This window comes from Balaenoptera ricei, chromosome 2 (genome assembly GCF_028023285.1).
Source record: "Balaenoptera ricei isolate mBalRic1 chromosome 2, mBalRic1.hap2, whole genome shotgun sequence".
Lineage (NCBI taxonomy): Eukaryota > Metazoa > Chordata > Mammalia > Artiodactyla > Balaenopteridae > Balaenoptera > Balaenoptera ricei.
This window is the reverse complement of record NC_082640.1, coordinates 139,906,696-139,919,446: the sequence shown is the minus strand read 5'-3', so window position 1 is coordinate 139,919,446 and position 12,751 is coordinate 139,906,696. Positions and strand designations below refer to the sequence as shown.

General features: G+C 36.7%; 1 protein-coding gene and 1 pseudogene across 2 annotated transcripts in view; one reads left to right on the top strand and one right to left on the bottom strand.

The window, feature by feature from the left end:
* Positions 1–12,751, top strand: part of NID2 (nidogen 2) — an 81,439-nt gene that overhangs the window by 43,106 nt on the left and 25,582 nt on the right. The window lies entirely within an intron of this gene.
* Positions 8,602–9,668, bottom strand: LOC132359724 (ATP synthase subunit a-like; annotated as a pseudogene).

Sequence of the window (12,751 nt, the reverse complement as noted above, 5' to 3'; positions counted from 1 at the left end):
AACCTATGTGTTTATGGAGTTGATAAACTCATCTAGGCATTTTCAGTGTCTTGCTTTAGGTTTTAAGCTACATTAACAAGTTGTGTTTATATTGTGAAGTAACATGTATATAGTTGTTTTGTATGATTTGTGCTAGATTTAGTATTAAAATTTTGATAAAAATGGTCCATAGATCTAGGGAGATGCCTGTCTATATAAATGGTAAATATCTAAGTAATTCATTGGTACGATTAGGGTTTATTTTCTAGGTATATCCTATTTTGAGCATTGTTTATGTTTGTTGGATAGATTAACTAAATTCTATGTATTTATATGTTTTTGCCTTGTTTGGGGGGTTTGGCAGGGCATTATAGGCATGTAGAGTATGGGATTTAGTGGGGCGTAAGGAGGGCTTGTTAAACAGGTTATTTGCCTGTTCAATGTGTATGTGTATGTATATATGTATGTGTGTGTAATTTCCTTATGTCCTGTAGCCATTGATCGAATAACACCTTATGGTTGATGATGTTGGTAAATAATATTCAATTAAAGTCTAGCTACAGTTTATTTGACTGTGTTAAGACCTCAGATGGCCATAGCTGAGTCACAGCATCCCTATAAAAATTTAAAGATACCAAATGCATAAAACCACAGTTATGTGTGAGCATGGGCTGATTAGTCATTAGTCCATTGAGATGTCTTATTTAAGAGGAAAGAGTGGGTGATTTTAGGTGAGTAAGAACTAGGAACCAGATGTCTGATAAAGTTCATTAATAGAAACCCTCACAAGTTATGGGCCCAGAGCAAGAAGAGGGACACCTGCTAAGTGGGGTTGATAGTTTCACACAGCTTGCTGATTGATCTTGTGATCTAGTGGATATGATATGTATGTTGACTAGAATTGATTTGACTTAATGTACTGTGTACAATCAATAATATGTACTATGTAATAATAATGTACATGCTTATAAGTATGGGGTAAATAATGTACGATTATACATATCATGTATTATGTATGGTATGATGTATATGTACTTATTAATGTGGTAATACACATTATGCATGAAGTACATGGTAATTTATGGTAAAAAGAGGTTATTTTAATACTAAGATTGTACTTAGTAATCTTGTAAATGTCCCATAACAAATCTTCAGGGAATAGTTTAAATAGAATTTCAGCTTTGGGTGCTGATGGTGGAGCTGGAGCTTCTTCCTTGAGTCTTAGGGAGATGTGTTATTCTCCTTTTCTGGTTTACAAGACCAGGGTAATAGATATATTGATACTACAAAGACTCTTCATTTTAGGAGATTATTTTCAATGATGCTAGTTACTGGCATTAGTACTAGAATTAAAAAGAAATATAGAATGGATGCTAGTTGTCCGATAATAATGAAGGGGGTGCTCTATGGGTTGTCCTCCAATTCACGTTAGTGTTAATAGGTCTGCTACTAGTACTCAAAATACGCATTGACTGAGAGGTCGAAATGTTATGCTTCGTTGTTTGGACGTGTGAAGCATTGGGATAAATGCTAGAATTAAGATTGAAAAGATTAGGGCCATTACTCCTCCTAATTTTTTTTTTTTTTTTTTTTTACTCCTCCTAATTTATTAGGAATTGATTGTAGAATTGCATATGCAAATAGAAAATAATCACTCTGGCTTGGTATGAGGTGGTGTGTTGAGAAGGTTTGCTGGGGTGTAGTTGTCTGGGTTCCTAGTAAGTCGTGTGAAAATAGCACTAATATTAGTATTAGAATTATCAGTAAGGCATCTAGGATATCTTTGATTGTACGGTAGGGGTGAAATGGGATTTTGTCTATATCAGTTGAGATTCCAGTGGGGTTATTAGATCCTGTTTTGTGAAGGAATAGTAAGTGGACAGCTGCTAGTGCTGCAATGATAAATGGGAGAATAAAATGGAAGGTGAAGAATCGTGTAAGAGTTTCTTTATCTACTGAAAAGCCACCTCAGATTCATTTGACAGGGCTTGTGCCAATATATGGAATTGCTGAAAGGAGATTAGTAATAACTGTTGCCCCTCAGAATGATATTTGTCCTCAGGGTAAGACATAGCCTATGAATGCTATAGATATGACTGTAAATAGTAAGATGATTCCAATGTTTCATGTTTGTAAAAAGGTATAGGATCCATAATATAAGCCTTGTCCTACATGAATAAATAAGCAAATAAAAAATATGGAGGCTCCATTTGCATGTAGATATCAGATAATTCATCCATAGTTTACATCTCGGCAGATATGTGTTACTTATGAAAAAGTAGTTATTATGTCTGATGTATAATGTATTGCTAGGAATAAACCTGTCAAGATTTGTAGAATTAAACAAATGCCCAGTGGGGAGCCAAAATTTCAACATGATGAAATGTTTGATGGAGCTGGGAGGTCAATAATTGCGTTGTTAATAATTTTTATTAATGGGTGTGATTTTCGGATGTTGGTCATTAGTGTTCTTTTTTTTTTTTTTTTTTAAAGAAATTCACGTTCTTTTTTATTTATTTATTTATTTATTTATGACTGTGTTGAGTCTTCGTTTCTGTGCGAGGGCTTTCTCTAGTTGCGGCAAGTGGGGACCACTCCTCATCGCGGTGCGCGGGCCTCTCACCATCGCGGCCTCTCTTGTTGCGGAGCACAGGCTCCAGACGCGCAGGCTCAGTAATTGTGGCTCACGGGCCCAGTTGCTCCGTGGCATGTGGGATCTTCCCAGACCAGGGCTCGAACCCGTGTCCCTTGCATTGGCAGGCAGATTCTCAACCACTGCGCCACCAGGGAAGCCCGTCATTAGTGTTCTTATAGTTGAATTAAAACGATGATTTTTCATTTCATTGGCCATGGTTAGATTCCATGTAAGAATAATGATAACATACATTGTATTTATTTTAAGTACTATTTTTGTAATTAGTTTTGTGGACTTTTCTTCAAAACCTTCACCTATTTATGGTGGACTTGAATTGATTGTAGGTGGTGGTGTTGGTTGTGGGATTGTGTTGAATTTTGGTGGTTCACTTGGGGGTTTAATAGTATTTTTTATTTATTTAGGGGGAATATTAGTAGTATTTGGTTATACGACAGCTAATGGCTACTGAGAAGTATCCTGAAGTTTGAGTCTCTAATCAGACTGTTCTAGGTATATTTCTTTCAGGGTTGATGATAGAATTTTCAATAGTATTCTTTGTTTTAAAGGATGAGGAAGTGGAGATTGTATTTAAGTTTAATGGACTAGGGGACTGGGTAATTTATGATACAGGTGATTCTGGGTTTTTTGTGAAGAGCCTATAGGAATTGCAGTGCTGTATAGCTATGGTTCTTAATTGGTAATTGTTACTGGTTGATCATTACTTATTGGTGTTGTGGTTATTATAGAGGTTATCATGGTAATTAAATAGAATTATGCTTAGGGCAAGGGTGATGAGGAATGAAAGAAAATATAGTTTGATTAGGCCTTTTTGGTCTGACACTAGTATAGAAAATTTTGTTTGAATAAGGGAAGTAGTTTTTGGTAAGATACTTTCTAGTCAGATTAAATCTAGGAGACATGATGCTGATTTTTGACTTGTTGATAAATTTAAGTATGGTGGGAAGCGGTGTATAATAATGGGGAAATACCTAAGAGGTTGGAAAATTTGAAGAAGTTTGAGGGATATTTAAATTTTAAGTTTTGTGTAGTGAGGTTGATTTCAAATGCCAGAATAAAACCTAGGATGGTCACAGCAAAAGCAGTTAGTTTCAAGTAATCAGGTATAGTTATTTGTGGGATTGTCATTCGGGGAATTTTGCTGGAGGTAATGAATCCAGCAAAGATACTTATAGCTAATAAACGTTTAACAGAATTGATTAGCAGTGGGTTGTTTTCATTAATTAAAGTTAAAGTAGAAAAGCGAGGTTGTCCTAATAGTGCGAAGAAAATAATGCGAGTGCCATAGACAGCTGTAACGGATGTGGTGACGAGAGTTATTCGCTGGGCTCAGGCGTTGATGTACAACGTGTTAGCAGTGTCGATAATTAGTTCTTTAGAGTAGAAACCTGTGAGGAACGGTATTCCTGTTGGTGAGAGACTTCAGATAATGAGGGCCGCTGTGGTAAAAGGTATTGCTTTAAATAAAACCTCCTATCTTTCGAATGTCTTGTTCATCATGTAGGCTATGAATAATGGATCCAGAGCAAATAAACAGGATGGCCTTGAAAAAGGCGTGTGTGCAAACATGGAGAAATGCTAGATAAGGTTGGTTAATACCGATTATTACTATTATAAGGCCTAACTGGCTTGAAGTAGAGAAGGCAACAATTTTTTTGATGTCATTTTGGGTGAGAGCACATATTGCTGTAAATAATGTAGTTAGGTTTATCCAGGCATAATGTTATTGTTTGGGTAAATTTATTATTCTCTGTTAAAGGGTAAAAGCAGATAAGTAGGAAAATACCTGCTATAACTCTTGTGCTTGAGTGAAGCAGAGCTGAAACGGGAGGAGGGCCTTCTATTGCTGAGGGAATGGCTGGAGGCCAAATTGGGTGGATTTTCCAGCTGCAGCCAACACAAGTCCTATTAGAGGTAGGTTTGAGTGATTTCGGTTAAGTATCAAGATTTGTTGTATGTCTCATGAGTTTCAATTAAATAGAAATCATGCTGTGGATATAAGTCCAGTGTCTGCAATGCGATTATATAAAATTGCTTGGAGAGCGGCTGTATTTGCATCTGCTTGTCCATATCATCACCTGATAAGTAGAAAAGATATACTTCCGACTCCTCATCCAATGAAAAGTTGTAAAAGATTGTTAGCAGTGATAAGAATTAATATTGTGATAAGAAAAAGGAGTATTTAAAGAATTGATTAATGTTAGGATCTGAGTGCATGTATCAGATTGAAAGTTCTATAATAGATCATGTGACAAATAATGCTACTGGCACAAATATTGAGAAATAGTCTATTTTGAAGCTAAGTGATAATTTACGGGTTTGGATAGTAATTCAATGTCAGTTTAAGATAATTATGTCTTGACCTGTATGAATGAATATTATTGTTGGAATTAAGCTGGTGATAAAAGCATATGAGATAGTGGTTTTTTACGAAGGATGGTTATGTGTTACTTTTGTAGATGTTGGTGTTTCTTATTATAATTGGTATCATTAGGATAAATAGTGTAACTAGTGTGAAAGAGGTAAATAAGTTTATTACTTTTATTTGGAGTTGCACCAATTTTTTGGTTCCTAAGACCAATGGATAGCTATCCTTTAAAAGTTTGAAAAAGTCATACTGTTAGATATGGAAGCATGAATTAGCAATTCTTGCATACTTTTTCAGTAAATAAAAATATTTAGTCTTCTGTTACTAGATTCACAATCTAGTGTTTTTTTGAAACTGTATTTACAGTGCAAGGGCCCTGAAATGATTTTGGGGTTTAATGATAGGAGTAAGAGATGTAAAACGTGAAGGGGTTATGAGGGCATTTTCTCATGTGAATGATGGTGGGTATATTTGCCTCATTGTGTTACGATTAATATGTATAGTGAGTATAAGGTGGTAATTACTATGTTAATTCCTATGTGGATAATGGTGATATTTGATCATGAAAAGGATGTTACTACTACAAAGAGTTCTCCAATTAGATTGATAGTTAGGGGGTAGAGCTAGGTTTGTTAGGCTTGCTAGTAGTCATCATGTTGGTATTAATGGGAGGAATGTTTGTAGACCTCGGGCTACAATTATTGTTCTGCTGTAAATTCGTTTGTAATTTGAATTTGCTAGGCAGAATAATATGGATGGTGTGAGGCAGTGGGCAATTATTAGAGCAGTGGCTCCGGTATAACTTCAAGGTGTTTGGATAAGAATAACTACAATAACAAGTGCTATGTGACTGATGGAAGAATACACGATAGGTGATTTTAGATCTGTTTGGCATAAACAAATTGAACTAGTTATAATCCTCATAGGAGAGTGTGAGAAAAGGGTATTCTATGAAATATATTAGTGGGTTTAGTATTGTTGTAATTCACAATATACCGTAGCCTCTGAGTTTTAGTAGTACAGCTGCAAGGACTATGGATCCTTACATTGGGGCTTCTACATGTGCTTCAGGTAATGAAAGGTGAAGGCCGTTGAGGAGTATTTTTACTATAAAGACTATCATACATGTTAGTCATATGAAAATGTTGGATCAGGAGTTGGCTATTGCTTGTGTTCGATATTGAAGTATTAGAAAATTTAGTGAGCCTGTGACATTTTGAATATGTATTAGTGCTACTAAGAGTGGAAGTGATTCTACTGGTGTATAAAATAAGAAAGTCCTGTGTTAAGACATTCTGTTTGATTACCCCATCGGGTAATGATAATAAGTGTTGGAACTAGTATTGCTTCAAATAAAATATAAAATAAGATTAATTCTGTGACAGTGAATTTTATAATTAGGAATATTTTTAATGTAATTAACATGGTAATATATAATTTTTTTCGAGTTAATGATTCTTTGAGTAGGTGAAATTGGCTGGCTATTAATATTTATGGTAAGAGTCATGTTGTTAAAGTTAATAATGGTGCTGATAAGGAGCTGGAGAAAAAGAATTAGTGAAAAGTTGAGGCTATTGTCATTAAATTGATTAAGAAGAAAAAGGCTATGAGCTAATAAGCTATGGACTGTGGTATTAATTCAGATTATGTTCTTTGATAATTATGTTAGTGGTATTAGTATAATTGTAGGAATAATAACTTTTAACATTGGAGGAGATTAAGATTTTGTACATAATCAGTGCCATATGTGTTTGATACTATTACTAGTAGGGATAGTCCGAGTGTGGCTTCTCAAGCTGAGAATACTAGCAGAACAATTGGTATTATGCTGGCTAGGGCAAAATGTGTATTTAGGATTATTAGTGTTGCTATAATGAATAGTGATAATATTATGCCTTCAAGGCATGATAGTGAAGATATTAGGTGAGATCAATATATTAATAATTCTATGAGATACTGTAAATGTTATAATAATTATATACACTAAAAGCACTTGGTAATTATGAACTTAATCATAATCTAATGAGTTGAAATCATTTATTTTAGTTTAATTACCATATTCAGTTCATTCTAGTCCTTTTTGGGTTCATTCATTAGGCTAGGCTTATTGCTAGTAATAAAATTAGGAATAAAGCTATAATGAGTATTGTTTTTAGATTATTTGTCTGAGATGCTCAGGGTAGGGGGTAAAAGAGCAATTTCTAAATCAAAAAGGAGGAATATAATGGCTACCAGGAAAAATTTTATGGAAAAAAGGTAGACGTGCTGATCCTATAAGGTCAAATCCGCACTCATAAGGACTTGTTTCTTCTGTGTAAATATTTAATTGGGGAAGTCAGAATGTGATAAATACAAGTAGTGAGGCTAGTGCTATGTTTGTAATTAATGTCAATATTAGAGTTATTCTTTTCCGGATTCTGCTGAAGCCAATTGACTGTAAGTCAACTGTACTATTTAATACTAAAAGAATAAGATCCTCATCAATAAGTGGATACATAAAGGAATAGTCATACTCCATCTACAGAATGTCAATATCAGGCAGTGGCTTTGAAGTTGAAATGGTGGTTAGATGTGAAGTGATATTTTAATTGACGTAAGAAGCAGACGATGGGATTTCCCTAGTGGCACAGTGGTTAAGAATCCGCCTGCCAATGCAGGGGACACGGGTTCGAGCCCTGGTCCGGGAAGATCCCACATGCCGCGGAGCAACTAAGCCTGTGTGCCACAACTACTGAGCCTGCGCTCTAGAGCCTGCGAGCCACAACTACTTAAGCCCGTGTGCCTAGAGCCTGTGCTCCGCAACAAGAGAAGCCACCCCGATGAGAAGCCCACGCACCACAACAAAGAGTAGCCCTCGCTCGCCGCAATTAGAGAAAGCCCGCACACAGCAATGAAGACCCAACGCAGCCAAAAATAAATAAATAAAAAAAAAAAAAAAAAAAAAAAGAAGCAGACAATAAGGAAGAGCCAATAGTTAACATGCAGTCTGTGGAATCCTGTAGCTATGAAGAAAGTTGACCTGTATACCCCATCTGAAATTGTAAAGGATGTTTCATAATATTCTGAGGCCTGTAGAAAAGTAAAATAAACACGTAGGGCGACTGTGATAAAAAAACCTTGGAGTATGTGTTTTCAGTTTCCTTCTATGAGGCTGTGGTGAGGTCAGATAGTGGACACCCCAGAGGCTAATAATACGGAGGTATTAAGAAGTAGTACTTCTAATGGATTTAGAGGACGGATGCCTGTTGGTGGTCGGCATCCCCCTAGTTCAGGTGTAGGGGCAAGGCTTGAGTGGTAGAAGGCTCAAAAAAAAAACTGGTAAAAAAGAGGACTTCTGAAATAATAAATAGAATTATTCCATATCAAAGTCCTTTTTGAACACTTGGTGTATGATGGCCTTGAAAAGTGTTTTCTCAGATGATGTCTTGTCATCACTGATATATTGATAAGGTGTTAGTTAGTAGGCCTAGTGCTAATAATAATGTTGAATTGAAGTGAAACCATATAATTAGGTCTGCTGTTATTAGAAGGACTGAGAGAGCTCCTGTAAGGGGTCGGGGACTGGGATTTACTATGTGATATGCATGAGTTTGGTGGGACATTATGTATTGTCATGTAGGTAAAGATTTGCTAGTAAGGTAAATGCATAAACTAGAATTATTGCAATGGTGAATTTGAGGATAGTAAGTAAGACAAGGATAGGAAATGTAATGAGAGCTGTGGTGGTGCTAATACTCAGCAATGCTAGAGTCGCTCTTCCAATTAAATCAATCAATATGGGTCCTGCTGTGATGTTAGCTGTTAATAGTATGGCTAAAGCTGTTGGTTGAATGAATAAGCTAATAGTTTTGTTTTTTTTTTTTAAACTTTGTTCTCATAGAATTTTTTTTTTTAATTAATTTATTTTATTTATTTTTGGCTGTGTTGGGTCTTCGTTTCTGTGCGAGGGTTTTCTCCAGTTGCGGCGAGCGGGGGGCCACTCTTCATCGCGGTGCGCGGGACTCTCATTATCGCGACCTCTCTTGTTGCGGAGCACAGGCTCCAGACGCGCAGGCTCAGTAGTTGTGGCTCACGGGCCTAGTTGCTCCGCGGCATGTGGGATCTTCCCAGACCAGGGCTCGAACCCGTGTCCCCTGAATTGACAGGCAGACTCTCAACCACTGCGCCACCAGGGAAGCCCCAAGCTAATAGTTTTGATGACTGCTAGCATAGGAATAAGAGGAACCAGTGTTCCTTGTGGTGGAAAGTGAGCTAAGCATGCTTTTGTTTTCTGATGAAAGCCTGTAATTACTGTTCCTGCCCATAGAGAAACTGCTGTTCCTAATATTATTGTTATAATATTCCTAATATTATAAATTGCTATTAATATTATTGAGAGTTGTGTAGTAGTATAAATGAATGTGGTAATAGTCCTAATAGATTTGTTGATCGAATAAATAAGATAAGTGATGTAAGTATTAGTGCTCAGGTCTGTCCTTTGTGATTGTGAATAGTTATTATTTGTTTCAATGTGAGTTGAACTAATCATTGTTGAATAGAAATTATACAATGGTTAATTAGTTGATTAGGTGTTGGGAATAAAATACCTGGGAATATAATGATTAAGATAACAATAGGAAGTCCTATTATTGTTGGGGCAATGAAAGAGGCAAATAGATTTTCGTTCATTTTGTTTCTCAAGGGGTAGATTGTTTTTGTACTTTGGTAGACATCAATTCTGGATTTGAATAATAAGTATATTTTGAAATTTTTAGTTGGAATATAATAAATAGGACTAGAATTATTAATAGGATAGTAATAAATAATGTTGATGTGTCAAATTGTGGCATATCATGAAAGGGAGTTTTAACTCCCAGTCTTTAACTTAAAAAGGTGAATGCTATTTAGCTTCTTAAGGAATTTATAATATTGATGAGGATCATTTTTCAAAGTATTTTAGTGGTACTAGTTCAAGGACAATGGGTATAAAACTATGATTTGATCCACAAATTTCTGAGCATTGTCCGTAATATAGACCTGGTTGTGGTGATATGAGAGTTGTTTGGTTTAGGCATCCTGGAATTGCCTCTGTTTTTACGCCTAGTAAAGGCACAGCTCATGAGTGTAAAATGTCTTCTGAGGAGGTTAGTATTCGGATTGTTATTTCTGTAGGTAAAACTCCTCCGTTGTCTACTTCTACTAGTCGTAATTCTCCTATTTTTAGAACTGATGTTGGAATTATATAGGAGTCAAAATTTAATTCTTCATAGTCTGTATATCATAGCTTCAGTACCATTGGTGTCCTATAGTCTTTACGGTAAGGGAAGGGTTATTTAGTCCAGCATGTAAAGCATTTGTAATGATGGCAGGGCAATTAGAATTAGGATAATGGCTGGTAAGATTGTCCAGACAGCTTCTACTTCTTGTGCATCTATGGTACTTGTATGTGTTAGTTTAGTTGTTAATATGAGTAAAATAATATAGAGGACCAAGGAGCTGATTAAAAATATGATTATTAACATATGATCATGAAAGTGTAGTAGTTCTTCTATAATGGGTGATGTTGCATCTTGAAAATCTAGGTGGAGAGGATACGCCATAGAGACATAAACATAAAACATAAAAAGGAATGAAGCACTGTTACATGGAACAATATGGATGAGCTTTGAAAGCATAATGCTAAGTGAAGGTAATGAGTCATGAAGGACAACATATTACATGATTCCATTTATGCAAAATATCCAGATAGGCAAATCTACGGAGGCAGAGAGTAGATTAGTGGTTGCCTAGGTTGGAGGCATAATAGTGGGATAGGGAGTTGATTGCTAAAAGGTACCAGGTTTCTTTTGGGGGGGATTAAAATTAAAATGTTCTAAAATTAATTGTGGTTGATGGTTAACACAACTCTGTGAATATATTAAAAACTAATTGCGCACTTGATGTTTTTCATTTTTTTCATTTCCATTTGCATGGAATGTGTACTTTAGATGGGTGAATTGCATGGTATGTGAACTATATCTCAATCTGAAAAAACAGTTGTGGAGAAAAAACCAAAACTCTAAAACAGTGGTTCTTATACTTCAATCATCATCACCTGTGAAGCTTGATTAAAAATCTGGATACAAATGTTCTAGCTCTATCAAGGAACCACAGGACATGAGGAACTTTAAGTGCATATTATTAAGTGAAAGAAGCTAGTCTGAAAAGGCTTTGTACTGTGTGATTCTAGACTTTCTAGAAAAGGTAAAACTGTAGAGACAGTAAGTAGATCAGTGGTTGCCAGGGGCTTGGGGGGAGGGAGAGAGGGATGGATAGGTGGAGTACAGGGTATCTTTAGGGCAGGGAAACTATTCTGTATGATACAATAATGGTGGATACACATCATTATACATTTGTCAAAACCTATAGAACTGGACTACACAAAGGGTGTATGCCAATGTAAACTATGGATTTTAGTTAATAACAATACATCAATATTGGTTTATCAGTTATAACAAATGTACCACACTAATACACGATACTAATAACAGAGGAAACTGTGCAACTTGATGGGAGGTAGCTATGGAAACTGTACTTTCTGCTCAATTTTTTGGTAAACCTAAACCTGTTTAAAAAAAATGAAGTATGTTAATTTTTTTTAAATGTTCTAGGCAAGCCAGAGGATGAGCCTGGGAAGTCAGGGAACTCTACAGATGTGAAATGACCTTGTCAGATCAAGGGAGCATTTTAATTCTGAAAACCAGTAGGTAGTTTTCCCCTAGAAGAGGCACATGAGGAGAAAGAATGTTTCCCTTGTTCAGTTCTGTATTGATACTGCTGAGCCCAGAATCCATACCTCAGAGAGGTGAGTGTGTAACTGGCGAGTCTGTGCTTCACCACTGGAGCTGAGGACCCCTTAAGCCTCCTTGGGCTCATGTGCAGTGGTCACTTCAGCAGTATGATAACAGGAGATTAAGGTAAGAGGACAGGGCTCCTCCCTAGGATGTAGAGGTGATTCAAAATGCGAATCCTGAGCTTGTTGGTGTGGTTGGTTGGCTGGTTTGGTTTTAAGAAACTGGGTTGTGGAGGGGGGGGGCACAGCCATTGACTGTCTGAAGAAGGGATTATACGGTAGTGAATTAATAATATAAAAATGTCAGCTGACTTTACAGGAACACGTACCTCAGAAGGAAGGAAAAGATCTCAAGGAGAAATTTCAACAAAAACACCAGGGGAAAATGACCTTCACCTTTGAATGTCCAGTTCAGCCCTTCGCTGGGTGTAGGCGTCTGATCTGTAAGAAGAGTAGTTTATCAGGAGAGCCTCCCAGCCCTCAAGGTCTCATTCAGACTCTGGAATCATGTAAGGAAAAGACAGATCTCTGGGTGTATCTTTCCTAGAGACATACCCAGAGGGAGAAGTAGCAAAGGGTCAGAAAGCCAGCAAACTGGCCAGGTACCAAGCTGCTAATTTGCCTTTAGAATTGCATGATTTTTCCCTTCTACCCAGGTCAAATAATAATAAGTAGTAGTAGTAGTGCTAGTAGTAGCAAAGGACAGTCTTCTTGATGCCAAGCACTGTTCTAAGTACCTTGCGTGAATTAACTCATTTAATCCCCACCACAACCCTACCCAGTAAGGGAATTATGACTCATTTTACAGAGACTGCGGTGTAGACATGAAGTAATCTGCCTGGTCACAGCTAGAAGTGTTGAGCTGGGACTCAAACCCAACGCCGGCTCCAGAGCCCACTCTTTCCCCCCAATGGCACTGCGGCTCCACGTTGACTCCACA